This window comes from Marmota monax, unplaced genomic scaffold, assembly GCF_021218885.2.
Source record: "Marmota monax isolate L192 unplaced genomic scaffold, Marmota_monax_Labrador192_F-V1.1 WCK01_AAM20220418_F8-fsc00184, whole genome shotgun sequence".
Taxonomy (NCBI): Eukaryota; Metazoa; Chordata; class Mammalia; order Rodentia; family Sciuridae; genus Marmota; species Marmota monax.
Window position 1 is genome coordinate 3,437,109 of NW_026695008.1, and position 26,049 is coordinate 3,463,157.

Consider the following 26,049-nt stretch of genomic DNA (forward strand, 5'->3'; position numbering starts at 1 on the left):
GAATAGTGTAAAGTTACTTGTGATACAGAGAAGAAGGAGAGGAGGATCTGCATTAATTTTGGTGGTTGGCCTACAGTTAATGTTAATGACTAATAAAATCAAATGCACATTGAACCAAAGTTGTCCTGTGTGCCTGTGTGTTTTTCATTCTACTGTAATTTATAATACCATGTTTAGTTACGTTTTTGACAAAATGGAAACAGCTAGGCAGGCATGGACAAACACAAACCTCTATTTTATTGCCCTCATAGTTTAGGCAGAATTTAAAAAGGAGAGACTCTAGAATCCTTGGCTATACATAATTTATTAATTATCAATACAACAAAGAAAAGAGTGTGCGAATTTAAGCTATTCCTGGTAATTCACTACTCCAGAACTTCCCATCTAGCATGCTGAGGCACTTGTTGTGGCACAGATGATTGGAAATACAGACATCTTTAGCTTTCAGGGCAACTGGGTGGGTCAGGGTCTCATTGAAGCAGCTGGATTTGGCATAAACAGCAAAATCCAGGCACAGTGTCTTGCACAAATATTATTTTCTAAGTGTATTCAGGATGTGAAAAATACATCAGGAAAACACTTCATTGATCATCTTCCATTGTTTTCTATTTTTTGATACTGGTTGGTAAATGTTAAAGGTGCTAAGCAGACCTTTTTAATTATAAAAGACTATATAAAACTAGCTAGTGAGCAATATCCTTTTCGGTAGTTCAATGAAAACAGTAAAAAATAAAAAATAAAAAATAATTAAGTAAATTCTATTACAATTTGGACAGTAACAAACACTTCACTTACCACGACAATTGCTATGGTAAAATTAGGCCTGAGCTGGTAGTCACACCAAGGACTTGAAGCTCCATAACTGTCTTTGTATATGCCACGTTTGTGAACTAGATTTGGATGCTTCTCATTAGAATCAGAAGGATCTTCTGAAACAAGAAACAGTTTTTCAAAGTTGTCTTGTATTTTTCTGTTCCATTCTTCATATGAGACTATTACAACTTTCCCTGGAAAATGATGAAAAGACATGGCAGTTTCAGACATTTGAAGCAATTCAAACCTGTAATAAGAGTCAAAAAGTCATATTTAGTACACTTATTACTTTTTATTTACTAGGGAGAAATAAAATGTCCACTTTTTGAAAATGTAGCTAGCCTAAATTGAGATGTGATATAAAACATTTACTGGATTTCAAAAACTTAGTACTTCCCAAAATATAAATTAGTTCAGGAATAATTTTATATTGACTACATATTGAATAATATTTCACAAACATTATCTTAAATGAAACATAATTAATTTCATCTGTTTCTTTTTACTTTTATCAAATGAATTAGAAATTTTTAAATTATTTATGTGGCTCAAATAATATTTCAATTGGACAGAATTTTCTCAAAAAAGATGTAAATATTTCAAAATTGTTCATGAAAATAGAACCTGTTCACAGTCACACTAAGATCAAAGAAAAGCACAATAAGGCAGTAACTATGTTGTTTTTCTTACCTCAGTTTAAACTGCTATCAAAAATATGGTTAGTAACTAGATTTGCTACAATTTCCATAGAGTAGATTAATGATTTTTCTTTCTTCTTGAAATTTATGGTTTTCTAATATTAGCTAACTGCATCAAATGATGAGTACATAGTTAAAAATACAGACAGTATTAGAAGTTTCTTTGTAAATAAAAGGAACAGCTTACCATGTCTTTTTACTCTAAATTCATGATAAGGAAAAATATTTTTTTTGGATAATTCCAGCAACCAATGAACGGCAGATTTACACAAGCCCACAATTTCCACAGCAGACCCATCTCTAAAATTAAAAATAAAATTTGTTCTCTAAGTAGGATTCATTTAGGCACTATTTTAAGAAGGTATTCAATAAACAATTCTTATGAAGAGTATAACCATTTCAGTATAAAAACAACTATCTACTAAGAAATCCTGTCTTTATAAGGAATATATATTTTTGCTGGGGATTGAAACCAGGCCTCACCCAAGTTAGGAAAGTATTCTACCAGGGAGCTACACCCCTCAGTCCAGTAGCAACTGTTTAAAAATTACTTTTTGGATAATTCTGACTGAAGATAAAATTTGAAGAAAAGAGCTTCTTAGCTTAATACAGTACAAGAAGCTTTTTGTTGATAGCTGCTGAAATAAAAAAGAAAAACTCTTAAAAGACAAATTCTGGGGCAAAAGTTTAAAGAATTAGGAAGAAAAAGATTCCCTTTTTATGAAGTGAAAATAAAAGACAGAATAACTGATAGTTGCTCATATTTGAAAAATATGCACAATGAACTATTAACCATTGGGATAAAAGATCATAAGATGTGATTTTGAAGTACTTGCAGAGGCTAAAACCTTGATAATTTCTAAAAAAAAAAGAACAGACAGCTTTGCTATATAACATATATCAAATGAACATATCTGCATAACGAGAAGAAAGAAAGGATGAGTCAGAAAATAGAAGAGAGGAAGAGAGGCAGATTTTTATTGATTTAATATGAAGAATACATCAATAATAGAGTAAAAGATTCTACAAGTATATGTTTTTAAAAACTAAAATGGTAAATTAAAAGGGCATAATTTGTGCTGGGGATGAGGCTCAAGCAGTAGCATGCTCTCCTGGCATGTGTGCAGCCCGGGTTCGATCCTCACCACCACATGCCAACAGGGATATTGTGTCCGTCGAAAACTAGAAAATAGATATTTAAAAAAATTCTCTCTCTCTCTCTCTCTCTCTCTCTCTCTCTCTCTCTCTCTCTCTCTCTCTCTCTCTCTCTTTAAAAAAAAAGGGCATAATTAGGGGCTGGGGTTGTGGCTTAAGTGGTAGAGCGCTCACCTAGCATGCCTGAGGCACTCACTGGGTTCGATCCTCAGCACCACATAAAAATAAAATAAAGGTATTGTGTCCACCTACAACTAAAAAGATATATATTTAAAAATAAATTTTTTTAAAAAAGGGCATAATTACAAAAGCACTTTAAAATAAACACTACCTTGGAGTGGCTGGGATTCCTGTTTCTAGCTCTCTCGCTTTTTCCCATTTTATCCAACCATGTGCCACAATTTAAACGATTTCCTCCATATATAAATCCTGTTTTGTCATCAACCCCCTGCAGTTGTATTAAAACCTAAAAAAAACCAAAACGTATAAAACAAGTGTTCTATAACTGGTACATATTATATATAGCAAATGAAAATTAATATTTTATTTAAAATATTTATACAATTTATAGGAATATAATAAACCAGGACAACTATTCTGAAGATCAACTTGGTAATACATTAAAAATTAGAGATGTGAAATTGCATAGTAATTACATTTCTTTCTAAATATACTCTAAGGAAATCCTTAAATGTCAATTATACTTGGGGAAACACCCTACATTATATAAAATTAAAGAAGTAGATTTATGTGAACAAAAATAAATACCCAAGACAAAATGATTGAGTAAACAAGTCATAAAAGGAGATGTGTAATAAAAACCTTTTCTGTAAAAGCTTGAAACATGGATAATACTAATGTATACAGCTATGTGTGTCTATTTGGTCTATATGGCTATGTCTAATATATTTGTGTATAATTTTAAAATACATCAAATATTTATACAGTGTATATGTTATAGTACACTAAATATATACAACACATTAGATCACATATACTTTGCATATACTTGAATACATACAAAAGTCTAAAGCATTAAAAATATACATGGAAATAGAGAACCCTGATTGTAGGATAGTCATTAATTCTAGAGAGGAAAGAAAGAAAAAGAGAGATGAATCTTTGGATACACCTGATATGGTTTATTTCTTTTCAAACAAAAACAGAAAGATCTGAAGAAAATACAATCAAATGTTAATATCTGCTTAATTTGAGTACGAAATTTGAGGTAAAATTTATACCCCTATCTGTAAGTTAAAATGTTTCATATTTATGAAAAACTAAATTAATTCAAAGATATCACAAAATATGTTCTTTAAATATAAAATCTATTTCTATTGATTTACTGAAGGATAAAAGAAGGATTAAAGAACTATAAGTGATTGTTAGCAGATTACTTGGGTTAGCAGGGTTACTATTTGGATGTTACTGCTAGAAATAATAAATTAATGATTTTAAATTAATATATAAAATGTAATTTTGAACATTTTGCCAATGAGTTTAGTGAGTTACCTAGAAAACTCAAAGGTTCATTATGTTATGTTAAAAATGGTGCTATTATATTAATATTAACATATTAATATTATATTTTAAATGTAGTATTATATTTTAAAATCATAAATTATAAAACCATAATGATATTTTAAAATAAAATTACATGTATTTCCTTCTAATAATTTTTATACAGTAATATTTTTATAAATGGCTTATATCCAACTATTTTTTATTTACTAGATTTCACATTTGTATACTATATTGTCATATGTATAATTTTGTAATTTTTTCATTCTGGTCAATGTAAATATTTTTGGTTAATTGTAAAGGCTGTTTCTTCCATTTATATTTATAAATAATGGTATGATCAATATCATCATATAATATGACTTTTCTGTGTGTTTTAGATTATTTCATAGACTAGATACCTAGGAGCAGATTAAATTCATAAAAACATATAAATATTTTATCTCTTTCTTATTTATATATGACAGTGGAATGCATTACAATTCTTATTACATATATACAGCACAATTTCTCATATCTCTGGTTGTATACACAGTATATTTACACCAATTCATGTCTGCATACATGTACTTTGTATAAAAATGATCATCACATTCCACCATCATTAATAACCCATGCCCCCTCCCTTCCCTTCCAACCCCTCTGCCCTATCTCGAGTGGGATAGGGAATGGGAGTATGGGAGGAATATTTTATATCTCAATAAATACATTTGTAAATTTCTTTCTTTCTTTCTTTCTCTTTCTTTCTTTCTTTCTTTCTTTCTTTTTTTTTTTTTTTTTTTTTTAGAAAGGGTCTCACTAATTTGCTTAGATCCTCACTAATTTGCTGAGGCTGGCTTTCAACTGGCAATCCTCTTGCCTCAGCCTCTCTAGCCATGGGATTACAGGCATGCGTCACCATGCCTGACTGTAAATTGTTTTAAAAAAGAATGCCATCACAAACTTGTGTGAATATACTTTGTATACAACCAGAGATATGAAAAATTGTGCTCTATATGTGTAATAAGAATTGTAATGCATTCCACTGTCACATATAAATAAAAAAATAAAAAATAAAAAAGGAATGCCATCATTAGTATATAAATACTTCTCAAAACTAAACATTTTCATTTTGTTTGAATGGATCACTCCCTACAAATTTATTGTAATCCTAGCCTCCAGTGTATCTGAATGTGACTTTATTTGGAAATTGAACTTCACAAAGATCATTAAGTTAAAATGGTCATTAGGGTGGACCCTAATCTAATCTGACTGGTATTTTTATAAGAGGAAATTTGGGCACAGACATACCAAAAGAGAGGATGATGTGAACTACAGGAAGAATGCCATGTGAACATGAAGATCCCATTCTAAATAAAGAGAGCGGCTTGGAACAGATTTTCCCTCACAGCCCTTAGGAGAAGCCAACCTTGCTAACACCCTGATTTTGAACTACTTGATTCCAAATTGTGAGACAATATATTTTTGTCACTTACACCACCCAGTTTGTGGTACTGTGTATGGCCATCCCAGCAAACTAATATCCACTTTTTTGTTGTTGCTACTAGAAGACTTATAGCACTTTTTATTCATAAAGTTAGTAAAAGATAATGTGAGAGCTTTTCTTCGTGACATGCAGTGGGGTAGGATTTTGAAACAAAATATAGTGATGAACACTATAGATAAAGTCAGGTGGGTGTCAAGCTGAGGAAAGACATGAAATATCTAAAACTGACAATAGACAATATCTAGAATATACAAAGAACCTTATAAATCAACAAGGGAAATGAAGAACTGCCAATAGAAAAAGAAATAAAGGCAAATGAAAACTTTCCAAAAAGGACAAATAAACATCAATAAGTATTCAAATTCATCAGTAATAGAACTACAATTAGAATTACATACTGCTTTACACCCATGATATTAGTGGATAATGTGTTAGTAGGCCTGAGGGCACATCATAAGCCACTTTGATGGTCAGTAGGAACATAGATTGGAATTCCTTCCAGTAATTATGGAAATAAATTTGTTAGTATTTAGTTAAAGAACATAAGAATATGGCATATGTAGCATATATGCAATCTCTGACAGGAAAGTGATCATATATATCTATAAAGATACCTCTAGGTTCATCAAAATCTTGTTTGTGGTAGCTGAGAGCTGGAGGCAATCTAGGTATCTATCCATGAATATATAAAATGTATAAATGCACATTATGTAGAATTCTATGAGTCAGATTAAAAGACTGGCTATAAACAATGGAATGAACAGATTTAAGAAACAATGTTAAAAAAGATTAAAAAATGGATTTAGCACATTATAACATTTTTTTGTGTGTGTGTGTATATGATTTACTGGAAAATGAACCCAGGACTTTTCAAGTTGAAAAGACAACTTAAAATATGGGAGAAACTATTTACAAACCATATCTGATAAGAGTATAATATCCAGAATACACAATGACCCCTACCACCAAACAAAAGAATCCCAAACAACCAAATTCAAACATGGGCAAAGGATGTGACTAGATACTTTTCCAAAGAAGATATACTCTGACTAAGAAGCACATGAAACAATTCTCAACATCACTAATCCTTTGGGAGATGGAAATAATCCATTCAGAAGGCCACTATTAAAAAAATATTAGTGTTGCAGAGGATGCAGAGAAATTAGAACACTGTGCACTATTGGTGGGAATGTAAATAGTATGGTCACTGTGGAAAACATTAAGCTCCTTGAAAAATTAGAAATAGAATTAGTGTATGATCTACCAACTCCACTTTGGAGTATATATCCAAAGAATAATAAAAAAAAAAGATCTTGAAGAGTTATATGCATACCCATGTACATTGCAGCATTATTCACAAAAGCCAAGGAGTAAGTCATCCAAAGGCCTTCTGAAAGAAGAATGAATAAAGAAAATGGGGGTATGTTCACATACGCAAGTGTACACAAATACACAACAAAATATGTGGCCTTGAAAAAGAAATCCTGTCATAACTTATAATATGGATAAACTTACCTTGACTTCCTAAGTGAAATAAGTCATAAAAGGACAAATACTATTTGATTTCAATTATATAAAATATTTAAAGTGGTCAAAAATCATAGAAATAGCCAGGTGTATGTCCCTATCTGGGAGTCAAGAAGACCCTTTAAAATGCTGTCAATGGCCCAGTGGAGGAGCTGAGGGCAACATCAGATTTGAAATATTTAAAGTAAACACAAATCTATTTCTGCAACTCAGATGATTAAGTGTGATGTTGTGGGCTGTGGTGCCATTGGTAAAACATGCCTCCTGATATCCTACACAACAAACAAATTTCCACCTGAATATGTACCAACTATTTTTCACAACTATGCAGTGGGTTAGGATTGGCAGAGAAATACATATTCTTTGACTTTTTGACAGTGCAGGGCAAGAGGATTATGACAGATTACGACTGCTGAATTATCCATGAACAGATATATTTCTTGTCTGTTTTTCAGTGGTCTTTCCACTACTGCAAATGTAAAATTAAAGTGGTTGCCTGAGATACTCACCATTGTCCAAACACCCCTTTTTTTTTGCTTTCAAAAGATGACCCTTCTATTTTTGAGAAACTTGCCAAGAACAAATAAACCTCTCTCTCCAGAGACTGCTGAAAACTGGCCAGTGATCTGAAGGCTCTCAAGTATGTGGAGTGTTCTGCACTCACACAGGAAGGCCTACAGAATATGTTTGATGATACAATACTGATTGCCCTGGAGTCTCCAGAACTGAAGAAGAGCCACAGGCATGTACTGCTATGACATCCCTCCAGAGCCCTTTCTGCACAGCCGATGTCACCATCATACTAAAAGCAATGTTTAAATCAAAGTAAAGATTAAAAGTTAAAATTTGTTTCTGCTTTAATACAAATGCCCTACACCTACCCATATGCATTTGTGTGAGACAAGGCCCATGGGTATGCCTGCCTTCCCCGATACTAGTTAATTCTGAGTAAATGTGTATTGTCAGAAAAGTGATCAGTACTGGTTTTTGTTTTATTGTTTTTTAAAAACTCTATTTTTGTTGTTGTTCACAAGCAAAACATGCCAGGCATAGTGGTACATGCCTGTAATCCCAGCCACTCAGGAGGCTGAGGCAGAAAGATTGCCAGTTCAAAGCCAGCCTCAGCAAAAGCAAGGTACTAAGGAACTCAGTGAGACCCTGTCTCTAAATAAAATACAAAATAGGACTGGATATGTGACTTAGTAGTCAAGTTCCCTGAGTTCAATCCTGGGTAAACACCCCCCACAACACACAAAAAAGCAAACATGCTTGTGATGACTTTGTAACAGACCAGTTTGTTGAAGCCATTCCCTGGTTCCAACCAGAAGAGTAACCTGGGACATCTTAATTTTTTGTTTGTTTCTTCCTCTTCTTTTGTTGGAGTGAGGGGAATGTGTGTGTAATTTTTTATAGTTTTTAAAAAATTCATTAATCAGTGGGCATCTTTAGGTGAGAAGGATAGATTGATTCCACATTCCACTTCCTCGATCTAGTTTAGAAAATGTTTTTTCCCACCTGGTGCTCTTAGGAAGGAGTACAGTAAATGACCCATTTAATACTATGCTCCTTATTCAAAGTTGCCTTTTTTCTTCACCTTGAATAGATCCAGTATTTGATGAAACTCATGAAAGTGGGTGGCAACTGTTTTGCCCCTTCTCTTTTCTAGGGTGCACTCTACATGTGACTGTGATTTCCAAGGGAATTTGTTTGCTATTTGCTGGTTTTTTTTTTTTTTTTGAGGGGGGGAATTAATTTCTAACTTTTTCCACTGATAAATAAACCACATGGATTGAGTCTGTAATAAAAAAAAGTTCCCCATCAGTCATTGTCTTATATACTTAGCACAGATTTGCAACTCAAAATTGTATGGCCTTCTTGGAACCCAGCTGTAGACTTGGCACATAGCGGTGTGGTGCCAGAAGACAGATGCCTAAAAAATGACTGGAATCTTTTCAGGTTTGAGAATGTAGGCCTGCTTCATTAAGAAGCCAGGGATGTGGAGAGAATACTTACCAACAAGGGGAAGAGCCAGGGGAAGTCCTTTATTTCTGTTTGGCACATGAAGACCCTCTATCCCACTGAGATTCTCTAATGATTCTCTAATGAAAATCATGGAAACAGTCTGGAAGAGAATCTCTGTAAGTGTTAAGAGGGCTTTTCTTTTCTTCCAGCTTATTTTGGTTGTAATTTCTAGTTTTTAAAAATGTTGGATGGAAAATTTAATTTTAGAAAATTTTATCACAAAAAACCCTCAAAAACTAACAAAAAAAAAGAGGAATGGAATTCTGATACACATACAACATGGTTGAAACATAAAAATTATGCTCAATGAAATAAGCCAGAAACAAAGGGCAAATATATTATTATTTCAATTATATGAGGTACACAGATGCTATGATTTAGATGTGCTGGAAGCTTTAAGAGATGTGGCCTGATGAAGGTGGTTGAGTCACTGGAGACATTACCACTGGAAAAGATCAATGACGCCTTTCAGAGGGGGTTAGGTTCCAAAGAATAAGAATGTCCTGACCCCTAAATCTCTGGCTTTCTTTCTTGTCATGGGATCTCCCCCACACATAATCTCTCCCACTATGAGGTTATCTGGCATGATGTGATATAACCAAGAGGGTCCTCACCAGAGGCCAAACTCAACAGGGATGCTTCAGCTTATACTTTCAGCCTCCAAACCTTTGAGCTAAACAAATCTTTTTCTTTATAATGTGGCCTGCCTCAGGTATTTTGTTATAGCAACAGACACTGGACAAATACATTCAAATAGTTAAATTCATAGACACAGAAAGTAGAATAGCAATATTTAGGAGCTGGGTAAAAGGCTAATGAGTACTTATTATTTACTGGGTAGTTTCTGTTTGCGATGACAAGAATGTTCTGGAGATGGATAGTGATGATGGCTACACAACAATGTGAATGTAGTTAAAGCCACTGAACTGCACACTTTCAAATGGCTAAACTGGAACATTGTATAATAAAATTTTTAAAACAATATTTAAAAAATGCTTAATAGTCAAAAAATCAGCAATCCAATTAGAAAACAAGCAAATGACACAATTAGGGAAGATGAATGGCAAATAAGTATATGAAAAGATGTTTAACATTAGAGAAATGCAAATATTGTATAGCAGTCTATACAACCATTAGCACTTCTTCGAAAACAAACAAAACAAAACAAAATTCCATAACAATAAATGGTGATTCAGTGTGGATGAAAATTGAAACTGGTCCTCTCCAGATTGCCGGAGAGGAATGTAAAATGGTACAACCATTTTGGAACATTGTTTGGCAATTTCTTATAAAATAAAACAGGCACTCATTATATGACTGACTCATATCCTTGGGCATTCCCTGAGAAATGAAACATATGTGTCATGTAAAAATCTACATGTGAAATATTCAGTTGTATTAGTAAAAAAATGGAACTACCTAAATGCCCTTCCGTGGATGAAAGGTTAAATAAATTCTGACATCACTAAGAGGGAATACTATTCAGCAACAAAAAGGAATAAACTACAATGCATGCATCCACTTGGATGGATCTCAAGGGAATTATGATTAGTGAATAAAACCACTCTAAAGGTTATATGCAGTATGATTCAATTTACATAATATCCTCAACATAATAAAATCATATACAGCGAGAACTGATTAGCAGTTGTTAGAGTTCAAGTATGGCAGTAGAGTGGGTAGGTGTTAACTCTAAAGGCAGACACAAAGACCTTTGTCCTGATGGATTAGTTCAGTACCTTGATTGTGGTAATGGTTACATGAAGTTATACATGGAGTCACATTTCACAGAGCTACATGCACACATACATGCAAGTATGAGCATGTATGCACAAACACACAGACACACAGATGAGATAATGTAAAAACTAGAAACCAAATCAGGTCTATAGGCTTGTTAACAGTATCACACTAATGTCAATTTCCTAATGATACCATACTTCAGTTATATAAGACACCCCCATTGGGATAAGCTGAGGGAAACTGGGTGAATGGTGCATGGTTCTCCATGTATCACTTTTTTTGCAAACTTTTATGAATCTCAAATTCTTTCTAAACTATAAAGTTAAAAAATTGATATGCATGGCATTTGCTATTAGATAAATAGAAATGGAGAACAGCATCTAAGTGAAATAAGACAGATCCAGAAAGTCAAGGGTATACTGTTTTCTTTCATATCCAGAAGCCAGAAACAAGGAAAAAAGAAAGGGGTACAGATCCCATGAAAATCAGTGGAGCACAGGGGGAGGGAGACAGGATGGGAAAAGAGAGGAAGGATAGAATGCAATTGACCAAATTATGCTATGTATACAGATGAATATACCATGGTGATTTTCATCTTTATGTGCATCTATTAAACACCAATTCAAAATGGTGTTTAAAATTAAAAATATATAAGTAAATAAAAGACCAGTAGAGTTGAGGAAAGGGAATATGGTGAGGTGAACATGGATGGGGGAAAGAGGGGAAGAAAAGAAGAAGTACTAGGGACTGAAGTGGAGAAAATGCTTGTGTGATTATCTCAAAATGAACCCCAAATTATATATAACTATAATGCACTAATAAAACATTAAAATGACATATAAATAAAATAATACATGTTTTATGAAAAATAAATATACAATAAATGCATTAGAATGATTCTCTAAGAGAAATAGGGGAAAATTGAAAACAATTAGCCTTGCATTGGCTGGTAATGATTGTGTGCCATAAAATAAGGAAGAAGAAGTTAAAAGTTTATCAATTTTAACTTGAGATATATATATATATATATATATATATATATATATATATATATATATATATATATATCCTTTTTGTAAAAACTGTTTTACAGGGGTCTAAGCCAAAGAGAGAGACCAGGGAAAAAAATCCTAGTTTGCCACTTAGTAGCTCTTTAGCTCTGGGCAGGCTACTCTTAAGAATTTTCTCATTTAGTAAAACATGAAAACAAAATAACTTGTTCCAAATGTTCTTTGGAGTATTAAATTGGAACAACATAGGTTAAGTAGTTAGCACAATGCCTACCAGATAATGACTCAATTCATGGCAATTAATATTGATGTTATCATTATAAATTGTAACCATCAATATTATCATTAATATTGGCTGACTACAATGATATGGAATTTCATATTTCCTCTAGAAACTAAAAACTTGATGAGATCAGAAACAGTGTTATCTTTCTCATTGTTATATCTTAAGGTTTTGCATCCATTACTGCAAAGTGAAAGAATGATTACAAGGTTTAATTTCTCTGCATCAGTGAATATTCACTATGGAGTTAAAGTTCCATACCTTCATCCTTCATGTTTCGATCTATCTGTGGTCCAGCATTCCTTTCTCGGAACTGTATGCCCTGCATGTGTCTTTGCATGGCTTCCTGTATTACTTCAAACAATGGTTGATCCTGTTTGAGACAGAATGGATGTGACCTCTATTATAAACTACATACTGATCTTCTCCTAAATCCCACAACTTAAGTAATGTGAAAACACATAATTGTCTTTGGAGGGAGAAATAAGGATTGGAGTAGGCCCAGGGAAAAGCAGCAGCTCCTAGTACACAAAATAATACAATCTATCATATGAATATTTAACATTAGTAGTTTTAACTATTCAGGCCTGTGACAAAATAATTTGTAATTTTGCAGATAGGTGAAATGATGAGCTTGAATAGTTTCTATCAGAAAAATCAACAATAAATGAGTTTGGCTTGTCATTTAGCACCTAAATATTCTTACTCCTCTCCACACATAGGTAATAGTGATTAAATTATGTGCAAAAGTGGTACCCTCAAACATGGGAATCCATGATGACTTCAGAAAATATCCCCAGTAAATGTAAAGAGTCCACAGATAATTTTCTTTGTCCATATTAATAATAAAGTAATACTTAGGATGACATATAGGGAGATATATAATTGTATTTTTTTAAAAAATAAGGTGAAGCATGTAAACTAAAAGTGAAATTTAGAGTCCTTATATATTTGATTATACTTTATTTTTTAAAATACCAGTGAATAAATCTGAATCTATCATATAAAAATTCTTGATATAGTTATAAATGTCTGAAGCACATAAAAATAATGTGCAACTTTTAACAAATTATGAGAAAATAAATAGGTCTAAAATAAATACCTACTTGATAACATTAACCCATGTAGGACAATGGAACATAAAGAATTATTTTTTGATGTATGTTTTTTGAGTATTTCGTGATAAGTATAAACATCATGGGGACACAAACATGCAAGCCCTGAAGCAGTTTTCACCACCCCTGAAGTCTTATACTGAACACATGATAAAAAAGCAGATCAGAAGTTACAAAAACGTAATAATATTGTACATTCCCTATTGGGGAAAAACACTCAAAATGTTTATCAGTTCAACATTGTTCATAAGATGAACTCTGAACTCCCTGGATTGGTTGCCAAGGCCCTCTATACCTGGTTCACCCTTCCGATATTCTCTCACTACCCTCAGGTGTTCTACACAGAAATTAAAACTAGGCTGAGCAGTATGTCCTAAACTGTGTTTCAACTCAATATGCTTCACTGTACCTTTCATCTTTCAAGTCTTCCCATATTCCCCCACAAACTCTCCTAAAATCCTACTCACATTTTCAGAGTGCATTTAGGTGAAATTTTAGTTACTTTATAAGTCTTCCTCCCTGAGTCCCACCTACTACTCCTCTCTCCCTTGTATGAGACTGCATAGTACTACTTATGCATCTTTGCAATGACCATGTTTATGTGGACACACCATCTCTTCTACCATGTTACAAGTTCTTTAAGCAAGGAGAAGTTTTATGTTGACTGTGTATTAGGAAATAAGTTTTAATAAATTATTTTTACCAGTGTGGCAGCAGGAAAAGGAGCAGAATCATCTGTTGGATACATTCTGGAAACTGGGCACTTGAGAATGTCTACACCATTTGGAACCATTTTACAGCAATCTTGAATACACTGCAGCCACCACCACACAGCATCCTGGCAATTGTATTTGGCATAAGTTCCTTCACCAAGGAGATTAGGAATGAGACCATACCTCAGAATACCAGCAAATGCTAAAATAATATTCCTAAACAACAGAATTGAGTGGATCATTTAAAATGAAAACATACTCTTAAAAACTGAAGACAAACATGGTCACTTTTGGTGACTGTGTCATGGAAGTATTTTCTCACCTGTCCTTATTTTTTTGTATATATTCTTAGAAAGCAGTCATAATATGATAAACAAGCACTGAATTAAAAGTAAGAGATTTTGGTTGCAAGTCTGTTTTTTTCCTCTAACAATTTGTGACTTTCTCTTTTTGTAACAGTTTTTTCATCTGTGCAGTCAGGGATTGGGCTGGGTGATTTTAAAAGTATTTTATAGCTCTAGATTCTACTTTTGAAATCCATAGTATTTCAAAATCTAAGTAATTATTAGGCATAAACTTTTATTTTATAACATAACAAAATCAAAGCAAATATATAAGAAAACCGATGACTAAAAGCTGACTTTAAAAAAAACACTCAATTTTAAAAATTGGTATTTAAAATTTAAAAATAGAATTCTACTATCATACACCAAATGAGATGTAAGATTTGGTGTATCTCATTTGTAAGATGGAATTGTGTTCTGGAAAGAAATAAGATGGCTGAGGTCTAAATCCTAGTTTGCCACCTGTATGACCTTGGAATAAGTCATTTAACAACATCTAGACTTTAATGCTTTTTAACTAAAACATTCAGAAATTTTATTAATTCTATGTTTCAGTTTAATGTTTGTCCAGTAATAGTACAATAGGAAAGTTTTGTTTTCTAAAATACAAAAGGGTCCATATGCAAATGATGTTCCCAATTAATAAAAGGTGAGAATTCTAGCAATCTTGACCATCCAGAAAAATGTCAAACACATGAAACCTGAATGAAAAGATTTCTGATCCATGAATACCTCTACAAAGGGAGGAAGGAAAACCCCCTGTGGTATAGGCAGTCAAAATAGTTGTTCCATTTCACATTTCCTATCCAGACTTCCAGTTGGTGTCTGCTACCTTGATGATGTGAATATAGTTTCTCCTACCAACCTTGCCCTCTCCATCCCCAGGTTAAGATTCAGGGGGTCTGCCATAGGCACAAAGAATAGGTATTTCTAACAAGTTCTCAGATGATGGTGTTAGTACTGGTTTGTGGAACATTCTGAATCACACTGCTGCAGAACTTTCTTTTCAACCTCCAATAAATTCATTTGTATTATTGTGAGACAGAAGAAAAGATCAATTTGAATCTGGAAACTGGAGCTTGCAAGCTTGCAACAAACAAAAGGAAACCTTCTATCTTTTTTTTTTTTCTGTAAGACTCAACAAGCCAGCAGTAACTTCATTATAAAAGACATAAAATGATCAAAAATTTTATCTTATAAAAATAAACTTACAAATTCTGAACATAACCTAACTTATAATATGAATGAGTATAACTGGGTATATTCAACGATTTTTCCCTCCTTTAAATTTTTATTATATTTTTCAATGAACATTTATAAAAATACCATTGAAAATTTATGGAAAACATACCTCTCAAATGTTGTGACTAGATGGATCAGAAGAAATGTTTGAAGAACATATAGAAAACATTAAGACATGAACTTACATTGTAACTTTTTAGACGATCTCTTACCTGGCTTCTAAATATCGTCCAGTAACCAACTGTAAACCTTTAAGTGCAATAAAAATATCCCTTCCCCAGCAGCAGAAAAGACCAGAAGAAAAATGAGGTAAGCCTAACAGAAAAGATAAATATATGTCAATATAAATATATGATGATCACATATGTCAATCATAAAAATCATATATGTCAATCATAAAAATAAATACAAATCCAAGAACTGTATTATCACACATTAGTTACTCTAAACATGGGGTAGAGAGTAAGTTACAATGTGTCTGCAAACTCTCTAAAATTTACCTGCAAAATGTATGTTGGTTATGTCAACTTTTATGGAATGAAATTTATATATATGTATTTCTTTTTGTATTGGGGATTGAACCCAGGGGCACTTAACCACTGAGCCAAATTTCCAGGCATTTTTTTTTTTTTTAATTTTGAGACAGGGTCTCGCTACATTCCTTAGGTTCATGCCTTAATTCCTGAGGCTAGTTTTAAACTCATGATCCTCCTGCCTTCATCTCCTGAGTCAATAGGATTATAGGCATGTGCCACCACCCCCAGAGCAATTCTTCTTTTTAAAAAATATTTTGTTTTTAGTTGTAGTTGGACACATACCTTTATTTTATTGATTTATATGTGGTGCTGAGGATCAAACCCAGGGCCTCGCACATGGCAGGCAAGTGCTCTACTGCTGAGCCACAACCCCAGCCCCAATTCTCTATTATTATCAGGTTATTTTTTTGCTTGTTTGTTGGAGATAGATTCTTTCTATGTTGCACAGGCATTCTCCAGTTTCAGCTTCCGATGCTCGGAATATAGTGGGTACCACCACATCTGATTTACCAGATTTTTAAAAGACCCAAAGGAAATTAGAAAACAGTGCTAGATTTTTTTTTTTTTTTTGAGGTTCTGGGGATAGTACCCAGAGACTCCTGTATGCTAGGCCAGCACTTTACTACTGAGTTACACCCTCTGCCCCAAGAACAAGTGCTAGACAATTGATTTCAAGATATCTTTAAAAGACAAAAAAACTATATTTTAATTAATTAAAAGCAAGAAATCAAATATTTAACATATAAAGTAATATAATATAATAAGTATATGCTTTAAAGATTCTACCCTTCCTTTAAGGATAATAAATAAATCTAAATATGAAATGATTACCTGAATGATAATCAATTAAATACATATATTACTCTATTATTCTGGAGTTAAACATATTATCAAATTTCCTATTAATTTAAAATAAATTAATACTGTTACACTTTGTATACAATGAATAAATATAATGTTTATTAACTGAAAATAAATATATTTTGGCTGGGTGTTGTGGCACAAGCCTGTAATCCCAACAATCTGGCAGGCTGAAGCATGAAGTTCACAAATTTGAGGCCAGTCTCAACAATGTAGCAAAGCCCTAAGCAACTTAGTGAGATCCTGGCTCAAAAAAAGAAAATAATAATAATAAAATAAAAAAGGGCTAGGATGTAGCTCAGTTATAAAGCACCTTAATTTCAAACTTCAGACCTGCCCCCTCAAAAAAGGAAAAGTAAAAATAAATGAATTTTTAAAAAGTGTTATACTTTCATAATAATTTTTGCAGATAAAATGGGATTTTTTATCCTAAACAATGAACATTTCTGGTAATTACAACTTTTATGTATAAGATAAAAATAGGATATGTAATAGAAAAAATTCTAAAATTTTACTTTTAGACTGATTTGAGTTTGTTTGTTTGTTTTTTTTTTTTTCCCTGTGTTTCAGGGGATTGAAGAAAAGTCCTTATACATGTTAGGCAATTGCTCTATCACTGATTTACATTCCCAGTCCAGTTGGTTTTTTATAAAACATTTGAAGAAATATGATTGTTATCTGTTATTTGTACTAAAAAAAAATGTCAAAAAATGATGAAGCAGCCAGGTACAGTGGCACAGGCCTATAATCCCAGCAATTCAGGAGATAGAGGCAGAAGGATCACAAGTTCAAAGACAGCCTCAGCAACTTAGTGAGGCCCTAAGCAATTTAGTGAGACCCTGTCTCAAAGTAAAAACTAAAAAGGGGTGGAGATGTGGCTCAGTGGTTAAGCACCCTAGGTTCAATCCCCAGTGCCGAGAGAGAGAGAGAGAGAGAGAGAGAGAGAGAGAGAGAGAGAGAGAGGAGGAAGAAAAAAAGAAATATTAGAACAAAGGGCAACATTAGACATTTTTTCTATGCCATCTCCAAAATGATGGCATAGATTTCCCTAAACACACTGAGTGTTTTTTTTAATATGTTTTTTAGTTATCAATGGACTTTATTTATATGCGGTGCTGAGAATTGAACCCAGTTCCTCACTCTTGCTAGGCACAATCGCAGCCCACACTGTGTATTTTTAAATAATGGTTGATATACACGATTGATGGCTACAAACTTTGATGATGATGACAATGACAGCAGCTAACATATATGTAGCAGTCTGTGTCAGACAGCATTTGTATAGTTTAACCCATTCAGCATTTTGTATGAAACCTGGATAGAGAGATTCAAAGGTGACTTTAAATTTGTATATCTTAAAATATGTACAGCCTGTCTTTGTTAAAAAGGAAAGGCTATAAAATCTGTATCACTGATATGTGGAAATATTTATATTAACTTTTTTATTTGTTCTTTTTTAGATATACGTGAGAGTAGAGTATATTTGGACATATTATACATACATGGAATATAACTTGCCATATAACACACTGGTCATGTGTTCATAATGTACACAGGAAAGTTATTTCCCAATTCATTCTATGGGCTTCCTATTCCCATCCCTGCTTCTGTTCACTCCCCTTTGTCTAATCCAATGAACAAACTTCTATTCTTCCTTCCCTACACACCCATATTAACCTTTTCATCTCTGAAAGTATACAACTTATAGATCATATATCTTTGGAATAATTTCTGCTTTGTCAATTATTATAAAAGTTTATAATTATAACATGTTTTGCAATACTATCACCAAAGAAATGAATTCCCAGCCATTTTAAAATGCACCTCCAAAAAACCTACCTGCAAATCTGAGTTTATTCTAATTTTGCCAGTAAGCACTAGGCAAAACATTCCATGCTAGAAGAAATACCAGAGTTTCTATTTACTTACTATACTATATTTGGTATGTAAGTGTATCAGGTACCATCAACATATATTGGTATACAATTTATGAATAAATGCATATATTAGGGGTATTTAACAGCAACAGCATGTAATCAAAAGACTGAGATTACTATTTGATGTAATAGGCTTCTATAAAATAGGCTAAAACCTAAAATTCTTCATATCAGTATGTTTTTTCCCCACAATGGCTCAGTTCAGTTTCATGAGTATTTGCATGGATTCATTGGGAAATGACAGGCAATAGAAGATCAAACAGTCAAGTGAAAATATGAAATAATTATAAAACTAAACCAGAGTTTTAATTCCATTCTTTTATAAAATTGTTTTATTTTTAATTTTTGTGGTGATAGGGATTGATCCTAGGGCCTCACACATACTTGAACTACATCTCCACTCCCAAAAAAGAGTGTTATGATTTTTTTATGATCATTCTAAATGAAAAGGTAATTGTAGTTGTTAGGTACCATGAAGCCTTTTCATTTGATCTGAGCAGATAAAAATTTAAAGAAATATAAATTTAACAGATAGAGCCATGAAGATATATAATACTTTCTACCATTTCACATATTTCAGGTTAGTTTTGAGAATTCTCAACTTCAGTGACCTCAAGTATTAAATATTTTCTAGAAATATGATGGAAATTTATTTAAAAGGAAAGCCTGTTCTTTAACCTATTTTGCTTACTCATACTTGTTATTTGATTCAAGTTTTTAATCTACTTTCAGGAACAGATACCAATAAACATGGCTGGAAGTATTTTATGTCCAATTGACAGCATCTGGATGCATAATAATAATAATTTCTTAAAACTTTTATTACTTGTGGCTGGGGTTATAGCTCAGTGGTAGTGCACTTGCCTGGCATGTGTGAGGCACTGGGTTAGATTCCCAGCCCCATGTATAAATAGATAAAATAAAGGTCTATCAAAAACTGAAAAAATATTTAAAAAAACAAACAAAAACTTATTAGATATTGATGGACCTTTATTTTGTTCATTTATCTATATGCACTGCTGATAACTGAATCCAGTGCCTCACACAAGCTAGGCAAGCATTCCAACATGGAGCCACAACCCCAATCTCCAATAATAATTATTTTAAATCAGTTTTGTGTTTTGTAACTTATAGGACACATTTAAATGATCTTTAGATAAGTTTATTTTTTTTAGAGAGGGAGAGAGAGAGAGAGAGAGAGAGAGAGAGAGAATTTTTTTTAATATTTATTTTTTAGTTATTGGCGGACACAACATCTTTGTTGGTATGTGGTGCTGAGGATCGAACCCGGGCAGCACGCATGCCAGGCGAGTGTGCTACCGCTTGAGCCACATCCCCAGCCCAGATAAGTTTATTTTTAAAACTGGGAAGGGATATAGGAAAATGGGTAGTAAAATAATGATTTAAAACATATATTTTAAATATTATTTAAAGTAATACCATGAATTAGAAGAAAAGGATTAACCAGACACAATAAAAACACACATAAATGCCTCATACACAATTATAACTGAAAAATAACATGGTTAGTATTTTATGAGTATCTCAGAAATTTTACTAAGCAATAACATACAGTCTTGGATAACTTCATGAATTTTTTAAAAAAGTCTTTTTCTTGTAAGTTTTCCTTTTTAATACTATTGACTTATACATTTTAACCTTCAACAAAATTCCTTACCTGCAGCTAAAGAAGCACAACACTGCTGCTTTTCCTTTGTGATCTCATTCAACCTATATGGTACATCCAGAAGGGAAGGTGAAAGAAGTGGCAGAATAGGGAATTTTCCTACTCCACACATTTGGACTGAACCCAGTGAAAGGTGTTTCACAAAGCTTGAACCATTCTGAACAAAGCTGTAATAAAAGTGATAGGGTTTAAAATATAATCTGTAAAAATACAAAACTTTTTAGCAGTTTTATTCTGTTTTCCCCCTTCAAATGATTTCTCCACACGAATGTATAAAAATAGTAATATAGTAGGAAAAAGTGTTCAATTTGATTAGATTTCAAAACTACTTTCATGGCATCCATTATTTTAGCCGGCTTTAGTCCAGGCCTTGTTGTAACAACAATGGCAGAATTGAAGTGCTTTTTCTTTCTGAAAAATCTGAAAACATGCCCAAATCAACTCGCTGGCTCTCATAGTTCATTTCCATTTGTAGTTTCATTTTAGAAAATTTCATTGTAAAAAGCAGATTTTATTCATAATAATACCAGAATATTTTCTTTTAATCAATGAAAATTAGAGAAAGAACTATATGTACATATTCTAAACACTATATCAATTAAATTTAACAAATCAATGAATAAATAAATAGAAACAAATAACATAAAACAAGTTATTTTCCCCAAACATATTTGATATAGAAGAGAATTTATATGGGTTTGTTTTTGTGTGTTTCAGACTAAAGGAAGTTAATAAATTTACTCTCCACTTAAAAACTATTCCAGCTCTGAGTCTCCAAAATTCATGCTTTGGTCTTTTAAGAGCATGTGACTCTGTGTATAGTTTCTATGCAAACACACCTATTTATGTAAGCTTTGTTGGATATACCTTGACATCTGCTCCCATGCTGCATCCAGAAGAGTGGTGTATGCTGTTAGAGTCTGTAAACAAGTCAGGATGGCGCCTGGCATTTTGCCAGAGGGAGTGGTTTGTGAAGTAACACCAGCGAGCCATTAAGTGTGGAGATTCCTTATTGGTTGACTGCTGTATCGAGTTTATGTTAATTAAGATAAGCTGTGTGGAATGTATATACACCTCTCCTGTCCTACAATAAACGGCTCCCACTCCTGCTGTATCAATCTACACAAGTTGCTCATCACCCCTTGGTTATTTTGCTGCAGCCAGACTGCGGCAGTATGCACCAATTAATATAGCATCAAAGTAACATGGAATAAGGTATCGTGGGATCTGCTTCAAATAGAAGAACATAGCCTGAAACCATTTACCAACCTGTTGTAAAAATAATTTAAAAAGTTAAATTGGTATGTTCACAGGCTACACATATTTTAAGAGATAAATCAAAACATGAAACTGTGCTATCCAATAATTCATGAATTAAATTTCCATGTATTAGAACTAGAAACACAAATAAGGGAGGAAAACAGGTAAATATTATATATATATATATATATATATATATATATATATATATATATATATATATATGGCTTACTTATTTAATACTTACTTCAGCAATATTTCCTGATCGTGAAATAAGCTGGCCACTAACATAATCGATCATCCTATCTCCAGATCTCAAATTTTCACAAAAAGGATGCCTCAAGTTATTCTTTGGTCTTATTTCTGCCAATACGGACATTAGCCCTGAAAATTCAGATATGCCATGCTGCATTACTGGTAGAGTCAAAATGTTCCCATAGTTGAGTTATGGCTAGTCCCTGATGATTTGACGTGAACAGAGAAGCAGACAAAATGGCCACTTAGTCCTACTATGACACTCAGCCTAGTAGGAAGAAAGTGTGGCCATATGGACTGGAATCAGGATGCAAAGGCATGTTGAGGGAGACTACTGCCACATTTCATACAAAGTGAGATATTAGGCAAATTCTCAATTAGGCAAAATTATTGATTATTAGGCAAAATCTCAAATAGATGCATTATAATGTCTATGTGTACATAGCAGAGTCTGTTATTTCAATGAAAGAACAATTGCATTTCTTTTATCATTCAACAATATAATCATAGCTTAGCTACTGTGAATTATTCTGCTATAATGTGCCTGCATGACTGTATTATGTGATTTAAATTGTTTGAATATATGCTAACGAGTGGGACAGCTGAGTGAAATGGTGGTTCCATTCCTAGTTTTCTAAGGAATCTCCCTCAATACTGTATTCCAGAGTGGTTGCACCAATTTGTAGTCCCACCAACAATGTATAAGTGTACCTTTTTCCCTATATCTTTCCCAACATTTATTATTGTTACTTGGATTCTTGATAATTGCCATTCTCACTGGAGTGAAATGAAATCTCAGTGTGCTTCAAAAGATGAATGGATAAAAAAATGTGGTATATATACACAATGGAGTATTACTCAGCATTTATGACATTTGCCAGTAAATGATGGACCTGAAGACTATCATGCTAAGGGAAATAAGCCAATCCTCAAAAACCAAAAGTTTTCACTGATATGTGGAAGCTAACACACAATAAGGCAGGATGCTGAGAAAACAGAAGTTCAGATTAGACAAAGGGGAATGGAGGGAAGGGAGGGGGAATAGAAAAAGAAAAGGTAGTGGAATTAATCTTACATAATTTTTCTATGTACATGTATGAATACCCCACTGTGAATCCCACCAAGGTATACATCCATAAGAATGATGTCCTAATTAGAATAAAATACATTCTCTGATTATATAATTATATCAAGTACACTCTGCTGTCATGTATAACTAAGAAGAACCAATAAAAATTAAAATTAAAAATTAATCATTCCCACCTTATTAAAAATGTTATTTTGGTTTCAGTGATATCAACTAAATTTAGTTAGAATTTAATGAATCCATGAACTGTGTATATGGTATATTCTGAGAAATAAATAAACTTAAGATAAAGTTTTTCCTTCAAGGGAAGGAAAATTTGGGAAATAAACCTTAAATACAAAAAAAATCTGGAAAGCAAGACAGAATAAAATAACATTCTTCATATGTCCTAAAACTTTTGTGAAAGGTGAATGTTGCTCAGTAAATATTGGTACCACTGTTGAATAATGAAATATGATGGGAACAGTGTTTTAGGAAACAGATCTGACAGTGTCCAAAGGAATGGAATTATGTGTGGAGGAAGAAACAACAGCTCAGAGTGAAAATGGAGTAGGGTAACTGCTTAAAACAACTAACAGATACATTTACTTACTACTCATAGAAGAAAATACTTTGTTTTGCCAATTAATACAACAGGTCTTGGAAAAAATTTACTAGAACTTATGTGATTGCTTTAGTAGGAAGAACATTTGAGTTCAGTTCAAGACAAGCCTGAGCAACATAGCAAAAACCCTTCTCAATTAAAAAAAAGAAGAAGAAGAAGAAAAGAAAGATAGTATAAGTATAAAAGCCAGGTGTGGTGGCACACACCTGTAATCCCAGAATGTCATGAGGCTAAAGCAGGAAGAATGCAAGTTCAAAAATTTAACCCCCTCAGCAACTTAGTGAGATCCTAAGAAACTTAGTGAGACCTGCCTCACTTTTTGAGACTCTGTCTCAAAAATTTAAAAATTTAATAAAAGAGGCTAGGGATGTGGTTCAGTGGTTAAGAACACTTGAGTTCAATGGCAAGTACCAAAAATAAAATAAAATAAAATAGGAACCATCAAAGTATTGATTGATAAAATAATAAGTTTGACAGAAGAGTTAAAAATATGACTGAGGAAATCTTCAAAAAATGTTGAGTAAAATGACATTGTAATATAAAATACTTAAGAAAAAATAAAATGCATAGAGAGTGTGATGTTTAATTTTATGTGCCAACTTGACTGGGCTAAGTGATGCCCTGTAGTTGGTTTCACATGTGTCTCTATGAGGGTATTTCTAGAAGAGATTAGCTTTGAATGCATAGATCTACTCTCGCCACCATAGGTGGGCATCATCCAACCATTTGACTGTCATCATAGAACATTAAGGTAGAGGAAAGCAAATTCATTCTATTTTCTTGAGCTGGGACATCTTTGTGTTCATGCTCTCAGACTCTCAGAACTCAAAGTCTTATACCAGTAGACTCACCCTTCACCCCAGTTCTCAAGTCTTTGATCTTGGACTGAAAGTTGAACCATGGTTCTCAGGCCTGTGGATTAAGATACTAGCAGTTATCCTGGTTCTCCAGTTTGCAGAAAGTACATCACAGAACTTCTTACCCTCTATAATCACATGAGCCAATTCCCATTATAAATCAATAACCCCCTTCTTTCATTCAATGAGGCACAGGACTGAACACAGGTGAAAAAATATGCACACTGAAAAAAATAAGACTTGTGCCCCTTTCCCCTTCTTTGAATTCAGAATATCTGCAACCAAGCACACTTGCTTCATCTCTATTTCTGTAAAAATTAGAAAGAAATGTGTTCTTCCATGGCTCAAAGAGGTAAAAGTAGATAGTGATTGTTGCTAGAGGCACATAATTTCTGCCTTAAATACAACATGGAAAGAGTGGAAACCCTTCCTCTCCTCTTGTCACAGTTATATCACCAGACCCATAGAAACTTGGCCCCAAGGCACAGGCAAACAATTTAAGGTATGGCCTACTTCAAAGGGACCACAACCAATTACAGGTTCTTTCATATGGTAGGGAATAAAGAGTGAGTGTAACTCCTGGACCAGTCTCTGTCTCTTCATTAAACAATTTGATTCTCTCCATGAATCAATGTATACTGTATGTTTATCACCCATCTCCAAAAGAAAGGAGAGACTTCTCTAATTTTGCCCCACCCTAGAACACTAGTGGTAGATTATTAGATTGTGTTTAATAATTTGTCAACATATCAATCTCCATCCATAAAAATTGTGTATGGATTTAAAAAAAAACAGTATATCATTAGGTTATTGTAACCTCAACATGAGTTCAACACCTGGAAACTACTGAATAAATGAATCCAGATCACTGGCAATAAAGTAGTTTGCACATGAGAGTATAAAAAAATAGTATTGACTTGTCAAAAATCTTCCCTTTGAAAAGTATCACATATTATTCATGTTACTCAAAAACAAACATATGAGCCGTGCAACACACTTGCATTAGGATTTTTAGACGTTCCAATGGTGCTGTGCATGTTCAAGCACAGGTACCCACTATGCCCTGGGCCAACAGGTATTTCCACAACTGGCCAGGTCTTCTTTCTTCATCAATGATATTTTGAAAAGTCTATCTTTTGCCTAAATCAATTCCCTGTTTTACATATTGACCTATAGTGGAAGTGGTGAAAGTCTCATCATTTCCACATAATACCTAAAGCAGAAAATAACTTCTGTTATACATGTATCATAACTTGGAATTTTGAGGGGACAGAACCTGGGCCCAGGAATCAG

The 26,049-nt window shown here is 33.2% G+C and overlaps 1 pseudogene; it reads right to left on the minus strand.

Annotated features, from left to right (window-relative positions):
* LOC124081376 (glycogen debranching enzyme-like) overlaps positions 1 to 22,365 on the minus strand; it is a 32,767-nt pseudogene extending 10,402 nt beyond the window's left edge.
* Positions 22,366 to 26,049: the final 3,684 nt, after the last annotated feature.